This window comes from Lissotriton vulgaris, chromosome 8 (assembly GCF_964263255.1).
Source record: "Lissotriton vulgaris chromosome 8, aLisVul1.2, whole genome shotgun sequence".
NCBI classification, from domain to species: Eukaryota; Metazoa; Chordata; class Amphibia; order Caudata; family Salamandridae; genus Lissotriton; species Lissotriton vulgaris.
In genome coordinates, this window is record NC_141696.1 from 532,819,541 (window position 1) to 532,835,932 (window position 16,392).

Sequence of the window (16,392 nt, forward strand, 5' to 3'; positions counted from 1 at the left end):
TGGGCAGAATCCATCTAGAGTAAGGAATTTTTGGCACTGTCAGCGAACCTGGAATAAGCTGGATGAAAATAGAACAAGAAATTCAAGAAAGAAGCGGTCAGAGAAAATGACAGGGAAGTAAATGTTCGGGAGGTGAGAGCCAACCTTGTTCTGTGGCATTCTACTAGGCTCTGTGGTGCGCTAATTCCCAGCTGTCATCCGTCCCAGCACTAACCTTTGTATGCAGTGGCAAATCGAAGTATGGGACTGACGCGCATTTAAGCCCTGTGTATGCTTATCGGGCTAAGCGTGTGAGGTGGCTGAAAAAGGTGTTTGTTTCGATGGTTCCCTTGTATAAGGAAATTATACTGTGCAGAAGCCCTCCTGTCCGGATGCGCAATTAAGCCGTGTGGCTGCCTGTCGGGTGAGGCGTGTGGAAGGGCTGACCAAGTGCTAGTTTTCGTGGTTCTCTTGATGAAGAAAGAAAAGATATCTACAGCCTACCTGTGTCTTGAGTGCTTTCCGTTGTCCGGAATAGTGGTTGGCGCCTGTGTTGACATCAGAGCCTGAGTTCGCCTGTGAGGCGCTGTGCCGCGTCCTGCTGCCTCTGAGTGCCTGCGACTGCCGGCGTCTTTGTAAGCTCTGGAAAAGTCGGGACGTCGACGGACTGAGTGAAGGCTGACTCCGTTTACAGTGTTTAGCTGTGGTGTGGACCTTGGCAGCCTGTTCGTTTTGTGCCCCGCTGTGGAGAGCTGGGGACCGGGTTGTAACGAACGGATTTTCGGACAAGATGGAATCAGCTCCTAGGAGCCCCTCTAACCCAGTCGGAACGTAATCACCTCCCTCCTTAGAACATATTTACAATGGGTATAGGTATAGGTATGTACATCTCGTACCTAAGGATGGGGGAAAATAGCAATAAACATGCATAAGTTTTCTACAATATCCTATTCATACCAGCTAGTCTCGCGGCCACTTAGGCCCAGACTAATCTACCCTGGGGCAGGTCTGATTATGTAACCTTACACACTGATCTCTCTCAGTGCTCACTCGACACGCAATCCGGCGTGCCTACACACGGGCCTGCAGTCCCAGTGCTCTCATTTACTTATCCGGTCCACAATCCGGCGGACCTCCACACCGTGTCCCCCCAGTGCTCTCATTCACTTACAACACGATCCACAATCCGGCAGATCTCCACACCGTGTCCCCCCGGTGCTCTCATTAACGCCGCGTACCAACGACGATCACTTTCCTATGAACACCTATGGAAGAAATCTCTCATTGTCTACTCAGGATAATACTACGATAATAGAAATTAGTACAGCTTTCCAAATTGGTCTATGTGGACTTAAGTTCCGCATTTGACTGCGTAATTCACTCCAAGTTGTGGGAGATTCTGAGTAATTTGGGAGTAGATCCTCCAATTCTGAAATTTCTCCGAGAGCTCTACTCGGATGCCAAAGCATGTGTGAGATATGGCATCAATGGAGAGCTATCGGACTAATTCAGTATCACAAAAGGCGTCAGGCAGGGGTGCGTCCTTGCTCCATTTCTATTTAATATTTACACAAATGGATTGGAACAAGCGATGCTGGCAGGCAACAAGGACCTCCCTTGCATAACCACCCGCCCAATCCCTGCATTACTATATGCTGACGATTCTGTTATTTTAGCGAGGACACCCAATCAGCTCCAGCTGCAACTGGACAAGTATTGCCAATATATGCTTTCTCTTGGTCTAAAAGTAAACAAATCGAAGACCTTTGTTATGCATATTGGCAAGAAAACCCAGAAATGCAAACCTCTCTACATTGAGAATACTAGGTTAGAAAGTGCTAGGAGCTATCCATATTTAGGAATCCTTATTGATGACCAACTGTCCTGGAAACCTGCTATTTCCAGCAAGAAACTGCAGTTTCAGCGCACAACAACGGCGCTGAACTCTTTTTCAAGAAAGTTGGGCAAGCCCGCTCCGGCCGTGATTTTGAAAATCTATCAAGCCAAATGCCAGAGTGTTGCGACCTATGGAGCAGGTGTATGGGGCTATGCTCCTACCACCGAGCTTCAAGTAATTGAGAATGACTTCCTGAAATATGTTTTAGCTCTCCCCCGTAGCGCCTCCAACTACGGTAGCCATTTAGAGCTCGGTTGGGATTATCTATCTGACACCATTAGATACCAACCGATCCTCCTCTGGCACCGTATATGGACTAAGGAGCAATGTCTTCTCACCCGGTCGCTAATAACAGACTGCCTGTCACTGACCCACTGGAAAAAGATTCCCTGGCTACTCTATGTTTTTAACTTCCTGAATGATTTGAATAGTTCAGTGTTTTTTACCAATCCCGCCTCACTAATGGCCATTTCCAGAAAGACTTTAAAGAATTTATGTGTGTCCCATTTAAGAGACCTACGCATGTGTTCTGAAATTGGCAAACAGACGACTACCCATTTAATGATAATCCAATCCTCATATGGGATTCAACCCTATCTGTCTTTTTATTTGTCTAATCACGATAGATATGTTTTAACCAGATTCCGTTTTGATACTTTTTATAGTCTAGTGACGTTCCCTGAGCCTTCTGATTGGTCCCGCGAACTGATTAAATGCCCCTGCGATGAATGTTCTTCTCAGTCTACTCTGCATGTCATTTTATTCTGTACTTTTTACGAGACCCCACGTAAACGTTGGCTGGTCCTGTTGCTTAGACAAATAGGACTGAGACGATGCAGACCTGCTCTTTTGGCACTACAGCGCTTAGAATCCCCTTTTGTTGCCAAATCAGTTGCTTGCTTTTTAAAGACATGCATGAAAATTCGTTTTCAGCTAGTAGCCTCTGCATAGTAAATCTTTTGTGTGTACAACTTTTTATCTCATTGCCACTCAGGGTACCATTGTATAGTTGATTCCTTTAAAGAATAATTCAGTCTTTATTGTATCAAATAGTTAATTTTGTTCTCATGGAAACTTTTTATAAGTTGTTGTAAATATTTTTCTGTAATGCACTTTTATGATTGTAAATTCAATCGAATAAAGTTTCTTTTGACTTTGACTTGAAATTGAAATATGTACCTTCTGCTCTTGGCATCAAACGTTCCCTCTCTCCCTCATTGCTCAGTCACTTCTTACCTGATCGGGATTCGCATCCGTTCATGCAAACAATGTCTGACTAGAAGACCAGGTTACCCTGATTGAACAAGAATACAAGGCACATGTCGGTTCACTAAGAACTGGGGTATTTTTATTACAATGATTATAAACACAATACTATACGATAGCATATATTCTGCAAAGAAAAGTAAAAGGTTAGAATGTGCACTCTATAAGAGAAAGGGCGGAGGTCACCTTATTAACGTGAAGTCGGGGTTCGACAGTCTTCTAGGTTCCCTTCTCTTCTGTGTCTTGGCTCGTCTCGGAATCACACCTTAGCAGTCACGAGTACACGTCTGCACCGCTATGCTCGATCTCCTCTGCTTCCCTCCAAGTCACTGGAACCTCTCTCGTTATTAGCTGCTGTCTCTCTCTGTCTCTGATCGCTCTGCGCTACTTCTCCTTCTCCTTCAGTCTTTCTCAGAGAGTCTCAGTTTCATGATCTTTCTCGGACTTCAAAATGGCGACTGTCTGCCTGGAAATAATTAATGGCATAGATGCTAACGGCTAGCTGCCGCCTACGGACTGACTGACTCATTGCCTAACACGTTCGCTAATATCGAAGCCTGTCCCTTCATGGAAAGTTACGGCCAGTAACCTGCCGCCCACCAAATTCCTGTACCTCCCCGTACCAAGGACACGTTCCCAGCCGGCCGGCCTGAAGTTGTGTCTTCGGAGTGGAGAAAAATACAGTCTTTCGATAAGGGCCAGCCTGAGCTGGTTCTCTCCAAGCGAACAACACCTCGAAACTAAAACATTACACTTGACCTAGAAAGCCTCTCAAGCTGCCGGGCAGAAAGCAAAATGGAGTCTCTCCCGTTTGAGGCCTACAAGGCCCAAAATAAGCATAACTCCATAGAAGGTATACTAACACTCTTGCAAAAGGACGGATCATCACTAATACTAATGAATCTATCCCCTAACTTAAGTTTATAAGCCCTGATCTAAAGAAAAGGGTACGAAAATGCACTACTGTGCCTTATGGATAAGTCCTGTTTATAGTCCTAATCCCTGTACTAAAAGGGTAATAGGCTGGAGTCATCTTCCATCATTCTCCCTCCAAAGAGGGCCGAAAAAGTCGGTCATTACACTTCACCCTTGACTCCAGTCTATTGACCATGTTCTATATGGAACTAACATCAGTGGAAGAATAATAAGAAACAAAATTAACTGATCTATTTCTCTTGCCAAATCTACAATATTGGAGTAGAGAAGGAATGCACTGAATAAAGCAGCAAATGGCTACTAAAATACAGATAGAAATCATAATACCCCCTAATATCTGTCGTGGAGAATGTAAATCAGGTAACCAACTAAAGAGCCAGTCAAACCAGCCCTGATCAATATGTTTTCTAACTTCCGCAGTCAAGTCGTGAAGTTTGTCAATATGGGCTTGGATTGATTTAGAGTGGTCGGACAGGTTGAAACAGCAAAGACCTTCAAAGTCAGAAAAATCATGTCCATGCTTTAACAGGAGGTAGTCAATTGCTGCGCGGTTTTGCAGAATTGCTCTGCGTTCACCCTGGGCATCTAATAACATGTCAGATAGAATGGTAGAGGTTTGGTTAATCGATTTAACCATCCAACAGGCCATTTTTCCAATAGATTTGGCGTTGTAAACTGCCAACACAGGGACACCAATAATGGAAAATGCTAAACTTAGATATTCAGATTTAGAATAAAGATGAAGGGAAGAATCACAGTCCTCATGTAACGTCATAGAATTACGGACCACACGGGAATGGGAATTGGGATGTGAAGAAAACATTAATAAACTCAGTCTGGTGATGGCACATGGACCGCCGGAAATATTTGCAGGAATATAGGGCCAGGAGGAATTCCCGCAGGAAAATAACCAACCAGAGGGCAACAACATTGCACGGTAATGGCTAGGAGTAACTAATATACGTTTGCATGTCATATTATTTTTAACAGAAACACATGAATTCAGAAGTCTTTGTAAGCACAGCAAACGTTGATGAGCTGAAAAAGAAGTGGCAGCATTTAACTTCAGTTTGACACATTCAGTAATTGCTTTGGGATCACAGGTCAAAATAAAGCATAAATCACCCTGCGTGATATTGTAGGTAGTAATTTGAGAATGAATCGGGGGAATGGAGTCTGAAAGAACAGTACACAAAGGGCAAAATTCATGGTCCGCGAAATCGCCCAGAATAATATTGGGTCGGGCACTCGATATATTGAAAATGTGCCGCAACGTTTCAGTGGAGGCAGGGACGGCAACCAAGCAGGTCGCTAAGATGTCAGTCACAGAACGCATAGGGGTAAGGCAGAAATGCGGGGAGTTAGTAACCCGCTTAGCAAGGGTGATCCAAAAGTTCGATGAGGAATCCCACGCAGCGAAGGAACGAGGAACTCGGGTTCTCCAGTCAACCGAAGTCTGTGGGTTCTCTCCTCTCCCGGCGTAGCAGACCAAAAGGAGTCCAACGCCGGCACATCCTGCAGCAGCAGTCCAGAGAATGATCTGAAAGAAAATCAAACACAGGCATTATTCATTCTCGTAAATAACATTTGTCAGCCGGGACAGCTTCCCAGCTATCTTTCCCTGGTCTCATTACCAAAATGGTATTGTCATGACCGGTCGCAATGACTTCAGCCTGTTCAGGGGGATGTTTAGGCGATTGCACCCATATTTTCGCTCCCGGATTATCGGTAGACCCGAAGCCTTTTTGGCCTCATACTGTTAGCAAAGTCGGGGCAACGCCTTTCTTAATCTCACCACTGAAAACAGGCATAATTAGCAACTGAGCAACACGGTCAGATTTCTGAATCGATAGATCAATCTCACTGCTATTCAGCAGGAGAACCTTAATCTCTCCCTGATAATCACTGTCAATCACTCCTCCGAGTACTTGAACACCTTTTAAGGCAAGGCCCGATCTAAGGGCAATCAGTCCAAAACTTCCAGCTGGTATACAGACACCAACGCCTGTTTCAACAATTATTCGGTCTCTGCTCTTGAGGACAGTATTATTCATAGCATGCAGGTCCAAGCCTGCGGAACCAGGGGTTGCTCTGCATGGAGCCAAAGCTCCGGGGGTAATTTCCCAATACATAACAGTATTACCAATGGTGTTGGGCTTTGCATCAACATTTGGAGGAAACAAACGCATTAAAGGAGATTCAGCATGCAACAAGGGACGATTATTCAGAATCAGCAATGCCTGGAGTAGAAAGTCCCTCCAGTTCTTATAGTGTTCATCAGTTAACTTTCGTAATTGTTCCTTTAGCAAACCATTCATTCTCTCAATTAGGCCCGAAGCCTGCGGATAATATGGAATGTGAAACACCCATTCAATGTTATTCTCCACACAGAATTCCTGCACCAATCTTCCACGGAAATGGGATGCATTATCAGATTGAATTTGAAATGGAACACCATAATATAATATGAGTAATTCCAATGTTTTAATGGTATTGATTTGGGTAGCTTGTTTGCAAGGGAAGGCCACTAAAAGGCCACTATAGGTATCAACAGCTGTACAAATATACTGACAATTTTTGCTCATAGGGAGGGGGCCAATATAATCAATTTGCCAAATTTGAGCGGGCAATTTTCCTCGATGTAAATGGCCTTTCACAATATGAGGCACTTTTCTCTTTCTAGAACGTTGACAGATGGGACAATGCAGAATGATATCTTTAATGTAATTTAAAGGAATATGAATTCCTCGATCGGCAGCCCACCTGCTGGTGGCTCTCTCTCCAAAATGTCCTGCTTTCTGGTGGGCCCATTTCGCCAATCCCGCCAAATCAGAATCTTGCATGTCCACCACTGCCTCAGCAATTTTAGACTTTTCATCTGCACTGTTATGAAAGAATTTGTCAAGGGAGTCTATCGGGGTGTGAGCATCCACATGAGAGATTGTCACAGTACTCTGTGGGAGCATTTCCCAAATTTCTTGCCATAGTTCTTTTCCCCACAATTCTTTTGAATGCAATTCCCAATTATGAGAATGCCAAGTTGGTAACCATACCGCCAGTCCATTAGCAGTGGACCAGGAATCAGTGAAAATATGACATGTGCCAGGTAGTTCCTGTTTCAAAACTTAATAAACTGCATATAATTCAGCATATTGACTACTCTTTCCGTCACCAGTTGTACTCAGTAATTTCTGCGTGATCGGGTTATAGGACACTGCTTTCCAATGCCGTTTCTCACCAATGAACCTCGCTGAACCATCCGTAAACCACACATGTTTTCTGTCCTCCGCGGACAAATCATCAAATGGCTTACCCCACTTGACAGGAGATTCCTGCACTACGGAGCAATCACTTCCAGTCGTTCGATGGCGCCTGCGCCACTCGCTCATGTAACACTGCCACACCTTTCAGACCCACACGTGCCCTGTCCTGAATGTACCATTTCCATTTAATCACGCTCGCCTCTTGAGCATGTCCAATTCGATGGGATTTCGGCGAACTCAAAACCCACTGCATGATAGGAATTTCAGGTCTCAAAATCACAGCATGACCTAAGGTCAATTGCTCGGTATCCACCAGAGCCCAATAACATGCAAGCAACTGTTTCTCAAAAGGTGTATAACGCTCACCAGCCTCAGGTAACTTTTTAGTCCAAAAACCTAATGGCACTTTTTGTCTGCCCTGCTTTTGCCATAAACTCCAATTGGCATACAGACCTTCCACAGACACATTCAAATCCACATCACCCTCGCCCACAGGCCACAGATCCAAGGCGTACTGAATCGCTTCTTTCGCTAAAGTAAAAGCATTTTGTTGTGGCTCACCCCATTCAAACGCATTCTTTTTACGAGTGACTCGATATAAGGGAGCTAATATCTGACTCAAATGAGGAATAAGTTGACGCCAAAAACCAAACAAGCCAATGAAACTCTGAGCTTCTTTTCTATTCCTCGGAACTGCAAAGTCTAAAATTTTCCGTTTCACCTGCGGGATCACTTCTCTGTGACCTTCATGCCAATTAATGCCTAAAAATTTAACATTTTGGGATGGACCTTGTAACTTATCAGGATTAATTTCCAAACCTTTTGCACACGTAAGCAGTCAAGGATCTGATCTAAATGGGTCTGGACCTGATCTTGTGTCTCACCTTGAATCAAAATGTCATCAATATAATGACACACCTGAATTTGTGGATGTACAGTCACTTTGGACAAATGTTCCGCCACCAGCCGGTGACAGATCGTAGGACTATGTACATAACCTTGAGGAAGACTTCTAAACGTCATTTGACGTCCATTCCAGGTAAAACTGAATTGTTCCTGACACTCGGGGGCAATCGGAATCGAAAAGAAAGCATTAGCAATATCAATGGACGCATACCATGTACCTGGATGCTTCTGAATTCTTTGAATTAAAGTAACAATGTCTGGTACTGCAACAGTCAAACGAGGTGTGTGTTTGTTCAGCTCTCGATAATCAACAGTCATGCGCCAAGAATTATCACTCTTGCGCACAGGCCAAACGGGATTATTCCAAGCAGAAGTAACCGGAGTTATAACGCCTGCGTCAACCAAATCCTGAATTGTGGCACTAATTTCTTCATGACCACCTGGAATACGATATTGTTTCTGAGAAACCACTTTCGTAGCTTGGGGAATCTTTATGGGGGGCATCCGTAAACGGCCAACCCGTACGGGTCTGGACGAAATGTAATGCTTGGTTCCAAATTGATAACAACCATCATCCAAATGCAAAGTCATTCCTTTCAAAATATCAATTCCAATTATATACTCCAAAAGCGGTACAACTAACACAGAATATTCTTTACGGGGAATCCTACCAATTTTCATCTCAAGTGTAGTTTGCACTGCGGGGTCTCTTTTCCACCTAAACCAGTAATTGTGAAAAATTGTCCTTTAAATTTCTTTGATTTACAATGAATTAAAGTGGCCTCCGCTCCTGTATCTACCAATGCTCGGGCCCTTTGGATATTACGATGTTTCCAAAAAATTTCAATATCTACATAGGGTCTGTTGTCTCTGTGGGCCCACCTGCGTACCGGAGCTTGACCTATTTCCTAGTCATTTTTACCGTGGTCTGTCAACCAAGATAAATCAGGATAAATGCTCTCAGGTTTCTTGGGAATCAGAATGTCCTGCTCGTGTCCATCTCTATTACGAAATGGATTTTTGTCATTTTCAAAGTATTGTGAATTGCGATCAGAAAGCTTGTGACGATCCTCCCTTCTCCTCAACTCAGGAGAATAACCTCTTTCATCTCTGTGTCTGTTAGAAACACGATCATCTCTCCCCCTTTCTCTGTCCCCCTCTCTCACCCTTATGTTCTCACGACGAGGGGAAACATCACGTTCATAACGCCGGTCATCACGGCGATCAGCATCCACACGACGCCTCGCATCACCACTGTCCTCGGAACCACGGTCACAATCATTCTTTCGCACACGACGGGCACCCTCCTTCCGATCTAAACCACGCTTACGAAACATCTCCCATAAGCGATTATTAGGTTCGCCGTCAATGTCCTCCCTTTTCACACCATCAGCCAATAGTGCAAGAAACATCACGTCTGGAGAATTTATAATCCCCAGCGGTACGACCCTCAGGTCGAGATTGTCTCTCAGGTTTAAACCATTCACCCAACTCACCAAGCTGACGAACAGATTCAAGCACCATAGACAAAGGATTCCCAGTTTGATTGATCAATAAAGTCATCATAACCTGCTTATAAGCAACAGGGGAAGAACGGATAATGCGATTGCGTACAGAAGATGTTAAAAGACCATCCAACAACCTGTCAGAAGTACTGAGAAAAATCTCAGTCTTCATCACTTCCTCTTTCAAACGTTGCGACGCATCGCGCAAAGTGTACCACGGCTTGTCATTGACAGGCCAATCAGATTCAGTAGGGTATTTATGGTTACAGCCATCATTCGCAAGCTGGAGCAAACTAATCTGGCCAGCACCATTATAATTCCGAAAATGATCTTGTACAGTAGAATCGGAACTCAAAGAGCAAAATCGTAACCAATCACCAGCATCAAGCATGATACCAGCAACACCCAATTCATAAAGGCGCACCATCCATGTTGGACAGGCCACATGAAAGGCCGCTCTCCCCCGGCCCGACCCGGCCTGAGCCCGGTCCCGCAGGTACCACACACCACCCTTGCACGTCCTCCGTCCCCTCAGGGACCCCTGCCCTCGAGCATGTCAACCTCGTGGGTCCGATCCACTGCCAGCCTACGCGCCCATCCTGGGGCGCCATCTTGGACACTCCACCACGTGGCCACCTGGCCCCCGGCCGACCTCAACCCTGGGCCTGGCCAGGCCTCAGACATCCCGGCACCACCATCCACCCAGGAGGTGAGCGGGCTACTTGGCAAGTCAATGGGAGAAAGAGGTGTCGATGGCTCTCCCCCGCCAAGTGCCGCTCGCCCATCACCTCCCCGGGCACTGGCTCCACCCCCCTGCTGGGTGGCTGGACCCCCTCATCCCGGACCTCCCGACCTCCAAGTGCGAAGGTCCGGACATCAAAGCACTCCAGCCCTATAACTGGGGCAGCTCCAGAGCAGGAAGGCAGTTGTATCTTGGAGTCGAGAGACGTAAAGAGGAACTCATCCTAGACAGACTACTGGCGCTGCCATAGCTCTGTCTTGTGCACCATCGCCCTGCCTGTTGGCGCTGCCACAGCCTTCGCAACCTTCATTCACCTTCATCGTCGTCGGGACCTGCTGGCGTGGCCGCGGACCGTTGTAACCGTCATCTTCACCGGGACCTGCAGGCTCCGCCGCGGACCGTTGTAACCGTCATCTTCACCGGGACCTGCAGGCTCCGCCGCGGACCGTCGTCCTTCCTTCATCCATCTCGGGACCTGCTTGGCTCCTCCACGGCCCGATCATCTAGAACGCCGAGCTCGAGGATTGAGAGCTATTTTGTACTCATTGGTAACTAAGACTGTCCCGCTACCCCTGTCCTAAACCAGAGACTAGAACCGAGGGGACCCCTGAGTCCAGACCTCCTTGTATCCATCCTCGTAACCTAAGAATTGCATATAAAGTCTCGTTAACCTTCAACCTTGTGTGGTGTCCGTCTGTGGGGGGGAAGTTACTTATCTGTACAGTCGTTGGAGACGGCTCTCCCTGGAGACCTCTCCCCGTAACCTCGGCCGACCCTCCCGGTCCGTCTAACATTGGTGGCCAGCGGCGCGATCCGAATCACCGCGTAAACGTACAGAGAGTAGCTCACCCCACGACGAAATCACAATGACAACTAAAGAAGGCGGATCAACCAAGAAATTCCAAATGGAGAAATTGGAGGAGTACAGCCATCGTGAACTAAAACAATTCTGCATCGAACTAGGTATCGCTACCACCGGACTAAGCACCAAGGACGATTTTAAGCATGCCCTAGAATCTTGGGCAGAGACTGGGGCTGCCGGAACCCCCGATCAAAGCACCGCAGAAAAAACCACCACGGCCCCTGAAGGGCAAAGAACGGGTCTCTCGCAAGACGAGATCCAGGAAAGAGAAAGAACCCGACTACACGAGCTGGAAATGGCCCGACTCAAAATGGACATTGAACTTAAGTTGGCCGAACAAAAAATCAACTTAGAGCACCTGCGTCTCCGAGAAGAAAGAGAGGAGAAACAAAGACAAAGGGAGCTCGAGGAAAAAAAACTGGCGTACGAACACGAACGGAACCTAGCCGAGATCAACCTGCGCAAGCAGAATAAAGAAGCAGGGGTGCCCGAGCGACCCCACACCTCAGGGACCACAGAGAAAAAGGTACACATCCCCAAGGATGTGGTCCGAGAATATTTCCGAGAGGACGACATCCAGCAATGGTTTAAGGCCTATGAAATCGCTATGACTGCACACCGGATCGATAGAAGCGACTGGGGAGCCGGTCTCTGGGGAAGATTCCTCAATGAGGGCCGCGACACCCTACTACAGCTCCCGGACCACCAGATGACCTCCTACGACCATATGAAAGCGGCCCTCCTCACCCGCTATGGTCTCACACCCGAGATGTACCGTCAGAGGTTCCGAGACTGCACCCGCATCCCGGGTACAACTTGGGTGGACTATGTAACATACTTTAGCCGAGCCTTCGAGGGCTGGATCCGAGGAAGCAACGTCACGACATACGAGCAACTATTTAACCTGATGGTATGGGAGCATCTGTCGAACAATTGCTTCATTGAACTCCGCCAACACCTCCTCGACAGCAAGTTAACGGATCCCCGGCAGCTCGCAGCCGAAGCTGACCGGTGGGAGATCACCAGAGTGGGCCGGAATGGGTCCCACGAACAGAACCGGAACAACAATGGTCAGCACCGACCCAGAGGAGGAGGAGGGGGCCAAGGGCGAGGAAGAGACAACGCCCCGGTCGCCCCCGCTACCAACACCACCCCCCCGGCCAACCGGGGCAGCACCCCAGCGCGACCGGGGTACAGAGCCAATGTCACGTGTCACCGATGTCAACGAGTCGGCCACTATGCGAACGACCCAAACTGCCCGCAGTACCAGAGCCCAAGACCCCGCCAAGTGGCCGCTGCAGCCCTAGGGGAAGAACAGATCTCCGAGGAACAGGAAGAGTACGAACAAGAGCATCAAGAGTGGGAGCCAGCCGCCATGACTCTAGCCTGCTTAGGGGGGAAAGACATGGTCCCGCGGGTCCCCCTACCCGCTAACACCCAGAAGTACAGCCAATGGGTGAGCATCAATGGACACCAGGCCGAAGCCCTTCGTGACACCGGGGCCAGTGTAACAGCCGTCCGCTGTCACCTGGTGGCCCCAGAACAGTATCTACCGAACATTCTCTGCCCTGTACGATCAGCCGATAACTCGGAGAGCCTGTGTCGGATGGCCTGCGTCCCCTTCGAATGGGGGGGGGTCTCCGGCATGTTGAAAGTGACGGTCCGAGACGATGCCCCCGTAGACTGCCTCCTGGGCAATGACCTGGAAAGCTCTCCGTGGGCCGCCGTGGAGCGAAAGGAACACCTGGGGATGTTGGGCGTCCCAGACTGGGCGTGCGTCACCACCCGCTCCATGGCCGCCCGTGCCAACCACCAGCCAGAAGAACCCGAATGGCCGGCGCCACCGCCTCCGGTCGCCCCGGCCGAAAACACCGACCGTAACATTCCCGCCGAACCAGCTCAACCTACCGACCTCGCTAACCTCGACCAGTGGCCTCAAGAAGGGGGGCCCACGCAAGAACAATTTCGCAAAGAACAGAAGACCTGTCCCTCCCTCGAGGGACTCCGCCAGCAAGCGCTCGCCCAAAGCGCAGGGGATACCCCCGGAACTCATTGGGTCTACTGGGACAATGATCTGCTATACAGCGAGCAAAGAATCGCCGAGCTGGGGAGCAACCGAGTACTAGTGGTACCCCTCCGTTTCAGAGACTTCCTGTTAAACCTGGCCCACGATGTCCCCCTGGCAGGACATCTGGGACAAGATAAAACCTACAGTCGCCTAGTGACCCACTTCTTCTGGCCCAAAATGAGAAACGATGTGCACCAGCATTGCCGATCTTGCCCCACGTGCCAAGCCAGTGGGAAGAGCGGCCGCAAACTAAAGGCTCCCCTACAACCTTTTCCCGTGGTCACTACCCCGTTTGAGAGAGTCGGAATAGACATTGTGGGGCCCTTGGACCCACGCACAAAACAAGGCCATCGATTCATCCTGGTGCTAGTGGACCACGCCACCCGCTACCCTGAGGCTGTTCCTCTGCGAACTGTGACAGCCCCGGTGGTCGGCCGGGCCCTGATGGGGATCTTCTCCCGTGTGGGCTTCCCCCGAGAAGTCGTCAGCGACAGAGGCACGAACTTTATTTCCAAATACATGAAGTCCCTCTGGCAACAGTGCGGGGTCACCTACAGATTCACAACCCCCTATCACCCTCAAGGGAACGGACTCGTTGAGCGGTTCAACCGCACGCTAAAGGGAATGATCGGGGGGTTGGAAGAGCCCCTCCGTCGCCAGTGGGATGTGCTGCTGCCGTGCCTCCTCTTCGCATATCGAGAAGTCCCCCAGAAATCCCTGGGCTTCAGCCCATTTGAACTGCTATATGGACACCCAGTGCGAGGGCCGCTCAGTCTCGTCAAAGAAGGCTGGGAGATGCCTCCGCTAAAGAACCCTCCAGATGTCTTCCGGTACCTCCTCACCCTCCGCAACCAGACCCGGCGGTTCCGGGAACTGGCTAAAGCCAACCTAGAGGCCAGTCAAGAGGACATGAAAAAGTGGTATGACCGAAATGCCTCATCCATTGAATTTGAACCTGGACAACAGGTATGGGTGATGTCCCCCACCGAGCCATGCGCCCTACAAGACAAATGGACGGGGCCCTTCAAAGTAATCGAGCGCAAGGGCCCTGCCACCTATCTCATCGACATGGAATCCTCCCGGAACCCACTCCGGGTCCTCCACGCTAACAGACTAAAGCCCCACTTTGTGCGTACAGAACTCAGCCTCCTGATGGCCACAGACACTGGGGCTGAAGAAGACTCCGAGCCCCTCCCTGACCTCCTACGGACTCGGGAGCAAGACGGCTCCGTGGATGGGGTCCGACTCTCGGAGACCCTCACCGGAGAGCAACGTCAGGAATGTCAAGCTCTCCTATCACAGTTCGCCAGCCTGTTCTCCCTCACCCCAGGTGTCACTTCCTGGTGTGTGCACGATGTAGACACAGGGGACAGCCCCCCTATCCGCCACCGGGCCTACCGCGTGCCAGATCGGGTACGGGCCTGCATCCAGGAAGAAGTAGCCAAGATGCTCACACTCGGGGTCATCGAGGCGTCAGACAGCCCCTGGGCCAGCCCGGTAGTACTGGTCCCCAAAGCAGCTGCCCCCGGCACCACCCCAGATCTTCGGTTCTGCGTCGACTACCGGGGCTTGAACGCGGTCACCCGAACAGACGCACATCCCATCCCTCGGGCAGATGAACTGATCGACCGCATGGGAGCTGCCCGCTACCTCAGTATCTTCGACCTGACAGCGGGCTACTGGCAGATCGGCCTCACACCCCGGGCGCAAGAACGTTCTGCCTTTTCCACACCCGATGGCCATTACCATTTCACAGTCATGCCCTTCGGCATGAAGAACGCCCCAGCAACATTCCAACGGCTCGTCAATCAGGTCCTGGCGGGGCTCGAAGGATTCAGCGCCGCCTACCTAGACGACATCGCTGTGTACAGCCACCATTGGTCCGAGCACCTCCACCACCTCCGAGCAGTGCTGCAAGCCCTCCAGCGGGCTGGCCTCACAATCAAGGCCAGCAAATGTCAAATTGGACAAGGGTCTGTAACCTACCTCGGGCACCAGGTGGGAAGCGGCCTGGTGGCCCCTTTGCAGCTAAAAATTGCCGCCATCCAGTCCTGGCAGCCCCCCATCACACAGACTGAGGTACGAGCCTTCCTGGGCCTCACAGGTTACTACCGAAGGTTCGTGAAAGACTATGGTACTATAGTGGGACCCCTCACGGAACTCACGTCGAAAAACCAGCCCCAGAAAGTCAACTGGACCCCAGAGTGTCAGGCTGCCTTTGAACAATTGAAAGCCGCCATGTGTTCCGCCCCTGTGCTCCAAGCCCCCGACTACAGCCGGGAGTTTGTCGTCCAGACGGATGCCTCCGACCATGGCATTGGGGCAGTCCTGTCTCAAGTGAACACCGAAGGCCTTGATCAACCGGTGGCCTTCATTAGCAGACGACTTCTACCACGAGAACAGCGCTGGAGCACCATAGAGCGGGAGGCCTTCGCCGTGGTATGGGCCCTCAAGAAGCTCCGGCCCTACCTTTTTGGCACACACTTTCGGGTACAGACCGATCACCGACCCCTGCAGTGGCTGATGCAGATGCGGGGGGAAAACCCGAAGTTACTACGCTGGTCCATCTCCCTACAAGGTATGGACTTCACCGTCGAACACCGGCCTGGGCCAGATCACGCCAACGCGGATGGCCTGTCCCGGTTCTTCCGCCTCGACGAGGAGAGTCCCCAAGAGGATGGGTAACTCTCCCCGCCTTCATCTGGGGGGGACGCATGTTGGACAGGCCACATGAAAGGCCGCTCTCCCCCGGCCCGACCCGGCCTGAGCCCGGTCCCGCAGGTACCACACACCACCCTTGCACGTCCTCCGTCCCCTCAGGGACCCCTGCCCTCGAGCATGTCAACCTCGTGGGTCCGATCCACTGCCAGCCTACGCGCCCATCCTGGGGCGCCATCTTGGACACTCCACCACGTGGCCACCTGGCCCCCGGCCGACCTCAACCCTGGGCCTGGCCAGGCCTCAGACA